We start from the raw sequence: 11806 nt of genomic DNA on the forward strand, positions 1-11806 counted from the left end.
CTGAATCTCTGAAACCATGAGCTAAAAATAAGCTTTCCCCTTCTGCATGGTTCTTGTCAGGTCCTTTGGTCACAGAAACCAATGTAAAACCTGAATAAAATAATCATACTTGCTTAGTATGACCAAAACCCTGGGTTTCAACCCTAGCAAGTAACAACAATAACAGATAATAAATAAAATTTTAAAAAAGAACCAGTCAACTGCAAATCATCAGATATATATATATATATATATATATATATATATATATATATATACATGAAATCAAATTTAGACTATAGAAACAAAATGAATAATTTATTCTTAAAACTTTGAATCATTTGGAGGCTGAGGCAGGAGAATGGAGGGTTCAAAAGCAGCCTCAGCAACTTAGAGAGGCCTTAAGCATCTTAGCAAGACCCTGTCTCCAAATAAAAATATAAAGGGCTGGAGATGTGGTCAGTGATTAAGTACCCCTGGGTTCAATTTCTAGTACAAACACACACACACACACACACACACACAATAAATAAATTATTAAATTATTTTAAAATTCTTCAAAACGGTTATGACTATATATTCTTTAGTGTGGAAAGGTAGGTACACATTGATGGCTATGACATGATTTGTAGAGGAGTCTTCAAAATAAGGATATACCAGGTAATATGTGCTAATAGGACAAAGTAAGTACATGATATCAGCTATGAAGTAATCTTGCCAAAAATATTTACTTGAATCTAATCAAGGTTCAAGCTCTAATGTTCAATTTATAGAAATTTCATGAGACAAAGGAAGAAGTTAGATTAATAGGAAACAACTGAACAAATTCATAAGAACAATCTCCAAAATATCTAGCTTAATCTCATCAACAAGTCAATTTCACAAGAAACAAAATGAAATAAAACAAAGATGAAATGGGAAGGGGATAACCTCCAATGAAATAATAGATTTAGGCAATGATAATCAATGTCTACTAGCATAGCAAAAACCAATTATCACACAGTACTACCAGCTGATAGAAGTATGCACAATGATCTGTCTATAAAGTAGTCTGATCAAAAACATGAATCAGAATAAAATAAAACCTTTAGCTCTACCTGCAAGTTTACAGTAAACAAAGGTTTGGAGAAGGGCTGTGGATGGTTTAGTGATACAGCTTGTGCTTAGCAATCATAAATCCTTGGGTTCAACCTCAAGCACCAAAAGCAAAAACAAAAATGGAACAAAAAATGTTAAAAGAGGCCTGGAATGATGGCACACTCTCATAATCCCATAATCCCAGCCATTTGGGAGGCTGAGGCAAGAAGACCTCAAATTCAAGGTCAGCTTCAGCAATTTAGTGAAAGTCTGTCTCCAAAAAAAAAGGAGGGGCCCAGGGGTATAGTTTAGAGAGTGCCCCAGGTTCAATTCCCAGTACCAAAAAGAAAGAGAGAGAGAGACTTGGCAGGTATAATCTGCAAGACATACATTATAGGAATCTCTATAATCTATTTTCTATTATGTCATTTTGCAAGGAAAAGAAAGAGGAAATGAGAATCTACAGAATAATAGAGTTTTAAGAGACATTATTAACCAAATGCAATGTTTGCATATTAATTAGAACAAACCAACTAGTTTTTTAAATGGGAAAATTTAATTGAATATTGGATAAGAGGAATCATTACTCTTTTTAGGTTTTGTATAAAAGAGTTCTTATCTTTTAGAGAAGCACAATGAGATATTTATAGGTTAAAAAAAAAGCCACTATGATGTCTAGAATGTGCTTAAAAATAATCAGGGACAGGATTGGTGGAGGACTTTGGAGGCAAGATGAGAGTACAGACTAAACAGGATGACAGAAGAGGTAGCCCACCCTATGATCCTAGTGACCCAAGAGGCTGACACAGGAGGATCAAAAGTTCAAGGCCTGCCCCAGCAATTTACCAAGACCCTGTCTCAAAATAAAAATATAAAAATATAAAGGGATGGAGATGGAACTCATTGGTAGAGCAGCCCTGGGTTCTGTCCCCATTAACACACACACACACACACACACACACAAAGGGTCTGGGGTTGTGGCTCAGCGGTAGAGCGCTTGCCTGGTATGTGTGAGGCCCTGTGTTCGAATCTCAGCACCACATAAATAAATAAAATAAAGGTCCATCAACAACTTTTAAAAAAATCATTCTAAAAAAAACAAAGATAGCTGTGAGTTGATGCTTAATATAGCTAGGTGATGGTTATTCCACTTTCATTTTCTCTCTTTTTGTGTGTATTTGAATTTTTTCCTCATTAAAAAAAGATTTAGTTCTTAAAAGAACAATTCTAGATTGCACTAACGTGGACTTGGCTGAAAATGACATGTCACTATTGGTTCCTTGCTTATAACAAATGAGCCACACACCGGTGTGGGGTACCGATGCAGGAGGAGGAGGAGGAGGAGGAGGCTGCACGGCGGGGGGGGGGGGGGGGGGGAGGCGGAGACTCTTCCTTCCATTCGATTTTGTTGTGATCCTAAAACTGTTCTGAAAAAAGAAAGAGTATCTTAATTTAAAGGGGAAAAAATGTGGGATTTGGGGGATGGGTGTAAAAGGAACCTGGAAGATCTTGAAAAATCTTACCCGTAGATATTCAAGTTGGACAGCCGTGCTCTGGAGGACAAGGTGGATGTTTTAGTCAGGTGTTCCACCACTGTAACCAAAAAGACCTGACAAGAACAGTTTCAGGAGAAAAAGTTTGTGTGGGGCCTCGCTGTTTCAGAAGCCTCGGTCCATCCGTGTCCGACTCCGTTGCTCTGTGCTGGAGGGCAGGCAGAACATCACTGCAGAAGAGTGTGAGGGAGAAAAGCAGCCAGGAACATGGTACCAAGAAGCAGAGAGAGAGCTCCACTCAACAAGGACAAAATAGATACCCCAAAGGCACCCCAGTGACCCATTTGTTCCAACCACCCCTATCTACCTACAGTTACCACCTAGTCGATCCCTATAAGGGAATCAATGCACTGATTAGGTTAAAACTCTCATAACCTAATCATTTCACGTCTAAACTTTCTTGCATTTTTCACACACAAGCTTTTGGGGGACTCCTAATACTTAAACCATAACAATGGACTATAGCACCTTTTAATGTCCCTCTCCTGATGCTTAGGCAGGTATTTGATCAATATTGGAGTAAGTAATGATTATGTTTAGCAAAGTTTTACATTTCCACAATCTGGAAAACTTGAGCCCTGTTTAAGAAAAGGATCTGAAATTTTTAATTGAACCCAGGGGCGCTTAACCACTGAGCCACATCCCCATCCCGTTTTTCTTTTTTTCAATACTCTATCTTGAGAGGGTCTCACTAAGTTGCTGAGGCTGGCTTTGAACTTGTGATCCTCCTGCCTCAGCCTTCTGAGCAGCTGGGATTACAGGCATGTACCACCAGGTTGGGTTACTTCCATATGTTTTTATATATACCTCTGGACAGAAAGAACTAAACTTGTCTTTCTAAAAAAAAAAAAGACACACAATTATACATATTTATGAGGTATGACGTGATAATTCAATACACATATACAAATTATTTTTTTAATATTTATTTTTAAGTTTTAGGTGGACACAATATCTTTATTTTACATTTATGTGGTGCTGAGGATTGAACCCAATCCCTCGTGCATGCTAGGCGAGCACTCTACCACTGAGCCACAACTTCTACAATTTATAATAATCAGATCAGATAAAATAGCTATTTTATTCTTAAGTATTTTATTCTTAAATACTTAACCATTTCTTTGTGTAGGGGTATTTCAAACTCCTCTCTTCCATTCTTGATCTTTATAAAATAGGTAATAAATTGTTGCAAACTATAGTCAGCCTACTGTGTCATAAACATTAGAACTTATTTTTCTTTATCAAATAGTATTTTGAGCTGGGGATATGGCTCTGTGATAGAATGCCTGCCTCGCATGTGTGAGTCCCTGGGTTTGATCCCCAGAACTCCAAAATGAAATGAATAAATATTTCAGGACCAATCATCTGACTTCCCTCTATCCTCCTCCTCCAAATTTGGCTTTGAGGTTTTTGGGGAAAGAGCTTGGGCGTTGCTACACAAAGGTAAAACCACGATTTCATTCTGGAGTGGGGAAGGAGTTAAATAATTCTGCTTAAGATGACATTGGAAAGGTAAGTCTCATCAAGGAGCTTTGATTGAATCCTAATGGAGCGAGAAGCCATTGAAGGCTTTAGAAAGAAAGATTTATGTTTTCAAAGACCATTTAAGCTCAATAAATTGGTTGAGAATTTATATGGGAGTCTCTCCATTGCCATGGGTGGGGGATGCCTATAGGCAACAACCTCAAGAATAAAAGCTCCATTCCCAAATATCTCCCACGTGACACGATGTGTGAATGAAACTAAAGATTGGAATTCCTGCTTAGACTATGATTTAAATGCAGTACAGTTCTAATACTAAGTAAGTCCCATGGTTTTATAACCATCAATTATAAAGATAATTCTCAGGTCTGAGGATGTGACTCAGTAGTAGAATATTTGCCTAGCATGCTTGGTACCCTGGGTTCAATTCCTAGAACTGCAAAAATAAACAAACAAAAAAGAAACAAATAAAAGCAATGTTTTCATAAGGGTGCTTTGTAACTGGAAAACGAAAACAGAACTAATTTTTTAAAAGCTATTTAATAATTTTTTTAACTTGGCATCATCACTTTAGGTATTACAAGCTAATAAAAAGAGGAGGATGGCTACCATGTAGCATTTAAATAGGCTCCCATGTCAAATGAAACCAGCATGACATTACAGCAGATTGTCCAAGAGTAAGTTTCACAGTGTCCTAATGTTTCAAGTAAAAAGCCAGTGCTTGAAAACAAAACTGATTTTTAATTTATGTGAATGAGACTTTTGAGTATTTACTTCCTTCAGCAATCCTAATAGAAAGTTCTAGATTAAAAAAAGGGCATTTTTTTAACATCTTCAATAATTGAACTTGAAGTCCAGATATTATTTCCAGTTCCCAGTTTCAGCAATAATTGGTTTAGATACTTATTTAATGCAGATTTCAATAACACTGACTTAACTACAATGGGATCAAGACAATTTGATTAAAACACCAAGTCACATTTCATTAAATTGACCTTAGAAGATTGCTCCCTGGAAAAATTTTGCGAACTATTAAGTTCAATTATCTTTAAAAAATAAATAAAGCCTTGAAGTAAAAAGCTTTTAAATTAGTCAGCTAGGAGAAATGAAATAAGATACATAATGTTTTAATAATCCCCATATTAGCCAATAGATGTATGGGTGTCTGAGTCCATTTTCTGTTGTCATAAATGAATAACGCAGACTGAGTAACTTATAAGAATTGAGGTTTAGTTATGTATAACTAAAAATAACAACAAAAACAACAAAAAGAAACAGAATTGAGGTTTATTTAGCTCATAGTTCTGAAGGCTGGGAAGTTCAAGGTCATGGCATGGCCTCTGGTGAGGGCCTTCTTGTTGCATCATAACATGATAGGGATGCATGATGAACACAGCAAGCAGGCCAGCTCAGGTCTCTCTTCCTCTTTTTACAAAGCCATTAATGCCACCAAGTTCACCCTCCATTACCTCCCTTGATGCTAATTGCCTAGCTAAAGCCCCACCTCCAAATATCATTAACATATGAGTTTGGAGTTTCCAACACATGAACCTTATCGGGGGTACATGTTTCAACCATAGCATTGGGTAACTCTACTGTGTCTTTAAATTAAATTTTAATTTTAAAATATAATGAATGCAGGGCTTGGGATGTGGCTCAGTGGCAAAGCGACTACATACCATGCATGAGGCCCTGTGTTCAATCCCCAGCATTGAAAAAAAAAAGCATCTTTATTGTAAATATTCTTCAATAAATAAAAGAAAATATAGAAAAAGTTAAACTCTTTCACTCTCCCCACAATATTACTCTCCTTTCCCAAATCCTGTTAATAGTTTGATGTCTATCCTTCCAGATTTTTTTTCATGTATTTACATATGCGTGTGTAAATCAATGCAGGTATTCAATTTTTATTTATCACATTAAGGGGATTGTACAGAATGTGCTAAGCAACTCAATGAGACCCTGTCTCTAATAAAATACAAAATAGGGCTAGGGATGTGGCTCAGTAGTCGAGTGTCCTTGAGTTCAATCCCTGGTCGCCCCCCCAAAAAAAAAGGGAGAAAGAAAGAAAGAAAGAAAACAAAGGCTCTGTTTTTTTTTTTTTTTTTCCTACTTTACACCAAAATCAACAGAGACTTCTGTGATATCAAAAAGTATAGGGGCTGAGGTTATGACTCAGCGGTAGAGCACTCACCTAGCAGGTGGAGGGTTAGGGTTCGATCCTCAGCACCACATAAAAATAAATAAATAAAGATATTGTGTCCAACTACAACTAAAAAATAAATATTAAAAAAAAAAAAGTATAGTGAGTCAGGTATGGTGGCACAGGTCTGTAATCCCAGCTACTCGGGAGACTGAGGCAGGAGGATTGAAGGTTTGAGGCCAGGCTGGACAAGTTAGTGAAACCCTGTCTCAAAAATTTTTTTTTAAATATTTTTTTTAGTTGTAGTTGGACACAATACCTGTATTTTATTTATTTATTTATTTATTTTAAGAGAGAGAGAGAGAGAATTTTTAGTATTTATTTTTTAGTTTTTGGCGGACACAACATCTTTGTTTGTATGTGGTGCTGGGGATCGAACCCGGGCCGCACTCAGTCCAGGCGAGCGCGCTATGGCTTGAGCCACATCCCCAGCCCCTGTCTCAAAATTTTTAAAAATTAAAATTAAATATAAAGTATGGGGCTGGAGTTGTGGCTCACTGATAGAGCACTTGCCTGGCATGTGTGAAGCCCTGGGTTCGAGCCTCAGGACCGCATATAAATAAGCAAATTAATTAATTAATTAATTTAAAGATCCATTTACAACTAAAAAAATTAAAAATAAAATAAAGTATGGGGCTGGGGTTTTGGCTGAGTGGTAGAGTGCTTGCTTCACATGTGTGACACGCTGGGTTCAATTCTCAGCATCACATGTAAATAAATGAATAAAATAAGGTCCACGGACAGCTAAAATAAATAAATAAATAAACTATGGGGGATGTGGCTCAGTGGGGAAGTGCCTCTGAGTTAAATCCCCTGTACTGCATAATGAAAAACAAAGCCTAAACTTCACTTGATAACAAGAAAATTTTTTTGCCTAAAGCTGCTTCCCTGCACCTTTTGTAAAAAAGGATAGGGTGGAACTCAGTTCCTTTTCTTGTCTTTTCTTTCCTTTTTTAAATTTTAGTGTCCATGTTACTCAAAGGATCATGTTTTTTTCCTAGCCAATATAACTTTGGAGTACATAGAACTTGAAATGAGGACAAAAAGAACCAAAAGTTCATATTTTTCCATTTGTAGCACTTGTAACTTTTTGAATTCTACCACTGATTAGAATCTAAGCTCCTTGCCTGTCCTCAGCACCTAGAACTGTACCTGGTACATAGTAGGTGTTCAATAAATATTTTCCGTATTAATAAGTAAACAATTAATAAGTGCTAACTTAGACCAGGGTAGTTTCTTCCCAACTCTGATCACACTCACATTGCCTTGTATGTATTGGACCTGCTTTGAATTAAAATTATTTGAGTTTTTTGTCTTACTTCCATAATCAAGCATTCTTTCTGACCCTCTATACCATGACCACTCCCACCCTCCACCTTTGTTGATTAATGAACCACTCACTACTTTACAAACTATTCTGAAGCAGGGATTCTGTGGTTCAGTAAATTTTGTTAAATAGAAGGGAACCTTGAGCAAGAAGGAAAGGACAGTGAGAATATACCACCCTGTGTGCTCTGAAGATTCCTGCACTCACGCTGAAGCACAGGAAATACAGAGAATATGTACAAAGAGACAGAATTCTCTCCCCTACTTCTCAACTCCCCAAGCTCTGCTTATACAACAACGGCAGGGAAAAGGGTCAGACAGAGCATCTTCAGGCGCAGTTTTCTTGATATCTGTAATGGGGTGATGCTATGTCTGAGGATAAGCAGGTCTTCCCCATGGAGTGTTTCAGGTAAATCAGAATGCTTCACAAATGTTCTGAGGGGATTGTGTGGGAACAATGAAGATGGAATCTAGCACCCTGTAACTCCCAAAAACTGTAGTAGAATGGGCTGTACACCTATTTTCTAGACTTCTTCCTACCACGGAATCTTCCTACCATGGTTAGTGGTTGGAGATAATTGTAATAATTAAAACACACACACAGGGCTGAAATGTAACTCAGTGGCAAAGCTTATGCCTCACATTTGCAAAGCCCTGGGTTTGACTCCCAGTTCCAAAAAAGAAAAAAGACAAAGCAAAACACACACACACACACACACACACACACACACACATACGCAGCCTGAGGGCCTACTAAATTTTCAGGCTGGGAAAAAGTGCTGGGGCTATAAACAGGAATGATAATCTGGCGCAGAGATGCACACCTGCAATCCTGTGACTCAGGTGGCTGAGGCAGGAGGATCACAAGTTCCAGGTCAGCCTCAGCAATTTAGGAAAACTCCAAAATACAAAGAATTGAAGATGGACCTCAGTGATAAAGCACCTCTGGGTTTAATCCCCAGTAACAGTACCAAAAAAGAAAAGTAAAAGAAAAAAAAAAAAAAAAAGGCATAGAGTAGAGTGCTTCCCTAGAGCATGCTCAATACTCCCGGGTTCAATCACCAGTGCGAATTTAACAAACAAATAATAACAACAAAACCAAGAGAGCTTCAGGGAAATTGAAAGGGAATTCAAGAGAATGTAATTTTAACCTGATTTATTTTATTTTGCTTTTTATTACAATACTGTCAAACATATTATATAGAAGAAAGAATAATATGATGAACCCCATAACTCTATCACACAAATCCAACTGTTGAAAACATTTTGCAAACTTTTCTCATCTATTCTTTCCTGTTTTCTTTCTTTCTTTTGGTGAATTTCAAAGCAAATCCCACACATCACACCAGTTCACCCATAAATACTTTATGATTAAAAAGACTTTTAAAAACCATAACCACTCAGCAAGACATGTGTCAAGCCAGGTGCAGTGGCACATGCTTATAATCCCAGTGGCTTGGGAGGCAGAGGCAGGAGGACTGTGAATTCAAAATCAACCTCAGCAACTTAGTGAGGCCCTAAGCAACTCAGTGAAACCCTATCTCTAAATAAAATACAAAACAGGGCTGGGCATGTGGCTCAGTGGTTAAGTGCCCCTGGGTTCAATCCCCAGTATCACAAGCATACAAAAACAAAAACATAAGCACAACACCATTATCGGGTTCAAGAAAATCAACAGTAATTCCTTAATAGTCTATGAACTAATCCTCAGCGGATGTTCATATTTTGCAAAGATGCAATGACAATATTTAATAATGAATTTAAGATGGCTAAGGAGAGAAGAAACAGGAGTGGTGTTGGAGTTAGGAACAGTAGAAAGATAGTTAGATCAATAGGTTGCAGGTCCCGAAGGGTGGGAAACAGGAGTCAAGAGCCCATTAAAGTGAGCTGGAAGAGTAGAGGAAATCCCACTTTCCTCTTTGACCATTGTTCAGTCACATCAGTCTTCCAAACTAAAGTGTTGGAAGATTCTGTTTTAATTTCTTCTCTGCAATCTCATTTATCTCAGCTCTGAGCTTGATTCTCTCAGAAGAAACTGCAAACCAAATTAGGTCTTCCTGTTATACCCTAGGTGGGTCTTCTTTGGAGCATTTATAATCACAATTTTTAAACTGTAGGAAGGATCCAGGCACAGTGGCGCATGCCTGTAATCCCAGCCACTTGGGAGGCTGAGGCAGGAGGATCTTGAGTTCAAAGCCAGCCTCAGCAACTTATCCAGGCCCTAAGCAACTCAGAGAGACCCTGTTCCTAAATAAAATCCAAAAAAGGCTGGGGATATGGCTCAGTGGTTAAGCACCCCTGGGTTCAATGCCTGGTACTAAAAACAAAACACCCGGTAGGAGGGGTCCAGGAATATAGGTCAGTAATAGAGAACTAGTGTGAATCCCTGGGTAACAATCCTGAGCACTGCACTGCAAAACAAACAAACAACGACAATAACAAAAACTGTAGAAAAAATACTTGTTTGATGTCTAACTCCACTAAGCACCACGTCACCTCTATTCACTACTGTCATTGCCGTGTTTAGTGCAGTGTCAACAGGATATGTTCAATAAATATATTAGACAAAGGAGGGAGTGTGCAATGGCATCAAATGCCACATATTTCTATATCCACCCACAACATGATTTCTTTCTTTCCTTTTATTCTTTTTTTTTTGTACCAGGGATTGAACCCAAGAGTGCTTACCCACTGAGCCACATCCCCAACCCTCTTTACTTTTTATATTGAGACAGGGCCTCAGGGCCTTGCTAAATTGCTGAGGCTGGCATTGAACTTGCAATCCAACTGCCTCAGCCTCCTGAGTTGCTGGGACTACAGGTGAGTGCCACCACGCCGGCCCACAACGTGTTTTCTAAGATTACCATACTTCACCTCATAATCGTGGTCATCCAGGTTTTTCAGTCCAAAAATTGGTTTGTTTGTTTTTTTTTTTGTACCGGGGATTGAACTCAGGGGCACTTGATCACTGAGCCACATCTCCAGCCCTTTTTTGTATTTTGTTTAGAGGCCGGGTCTCACTGAGTTGCTTAGTGCCTCGCCCTTTGCTGAGGCTGCCTTTGAACTCGCGATTCTCCTGTCTTAGCCTCCCGAGCCGCTGGGATTACAGGCCCGCGCCACCGCGCCCGGCATGGTTGATAACTTTTTATTGCATTATAGTCGCACGGTATAATTCAGTTCATCGCGCCGCCTAAAAGGTAAACGGAACACCAGGGTCTTCACCAGTGGCCTATGGGGATGTGCCATTTGCCTTCGCCGGCGTTGCCAGCTTTCAGCCTACAATTCTCAGCGCATGCGCTGTGTCCGTGCATTGCCGAGAGAGCCGACCAGCGCAGGTTGTTTAGAGCGCTGCTGTACGGACGGTACTGTCACTCAACCCAACCGAGGGCTGTGGGTGCAAGGGCAGTGCGCCCAGGAAGCTGCCAGCAGACGGGGTATGTATGGTTCAAGGTGCATCTTCCTGTGATATAAACTTCACTGCCTTTTGCGATATTTCAATGTGCAAAGCATTTCTTGCTGGTTATGGGTAAATATAAAAACTATTGTGCGGGCTTCAAGCTGAAAGTGATTAAGTTGGCTGAACAGCATGGAAACAGCTGCATGCAGAGTGTTATCGGTGAATGAAAAGTTGGTTAGAGGGCTGGGGTTGTGGCTCAGTGAAAAAGCACTTGCCTAGCATGTGTGAGGCACTGGGTTCGATTCTCCGCACCACATACAAATATATGAATAAAATAAAAGTCCACTGATGTTTAAAAAAAAATAAAAAACAAAGAGAAAAGTTGGTTGGAGACTGGCGGAAACTAAAAGACTAGCTGAAAACCACAAACCTTTCTAGATGCAAGGTTCGAGGCCCTAACACAGGCAAGTTTCTACAAATTGATGAAGTGTTTGTATACGTCAACAAAATGCGTAACCATGGCTTCAGTGTATTATACGAAATGTTGCAATTGAAGGCATGAGAGGAAGCCCGCAAAAACAACATTCTTAAAACTCAGTTTAAGGCGAGTGGAGGCTGGGTTAGGAGACTGATGCGAAGATGCAATCTATCTGTGCGAAGGAGCCACTAGGATCAGAGTGCGCCACCACGCCTGGCCAACATATGACCCAAATTGCTTGCTGATTACAGTGAAAAATTGTAGCCCTGCAGAATCTTCAGAGACAGATTAAGTTTTGTAAATTCATATTT

Source organism: Marmota flaviventris, chromosome 1, assembly GCF_047511675.1.
Source record: "Marmota flaviventris isolate mMarFla1 chromosome 1, mMarFla1.hap1, whole genome shotgun sequence".
Lineage (NCBI taxonomy): Eukaryota > Metazoa > Chordata > Mammalia > Rodentia > Sciuridae > Marmota > Marmota flaviventris.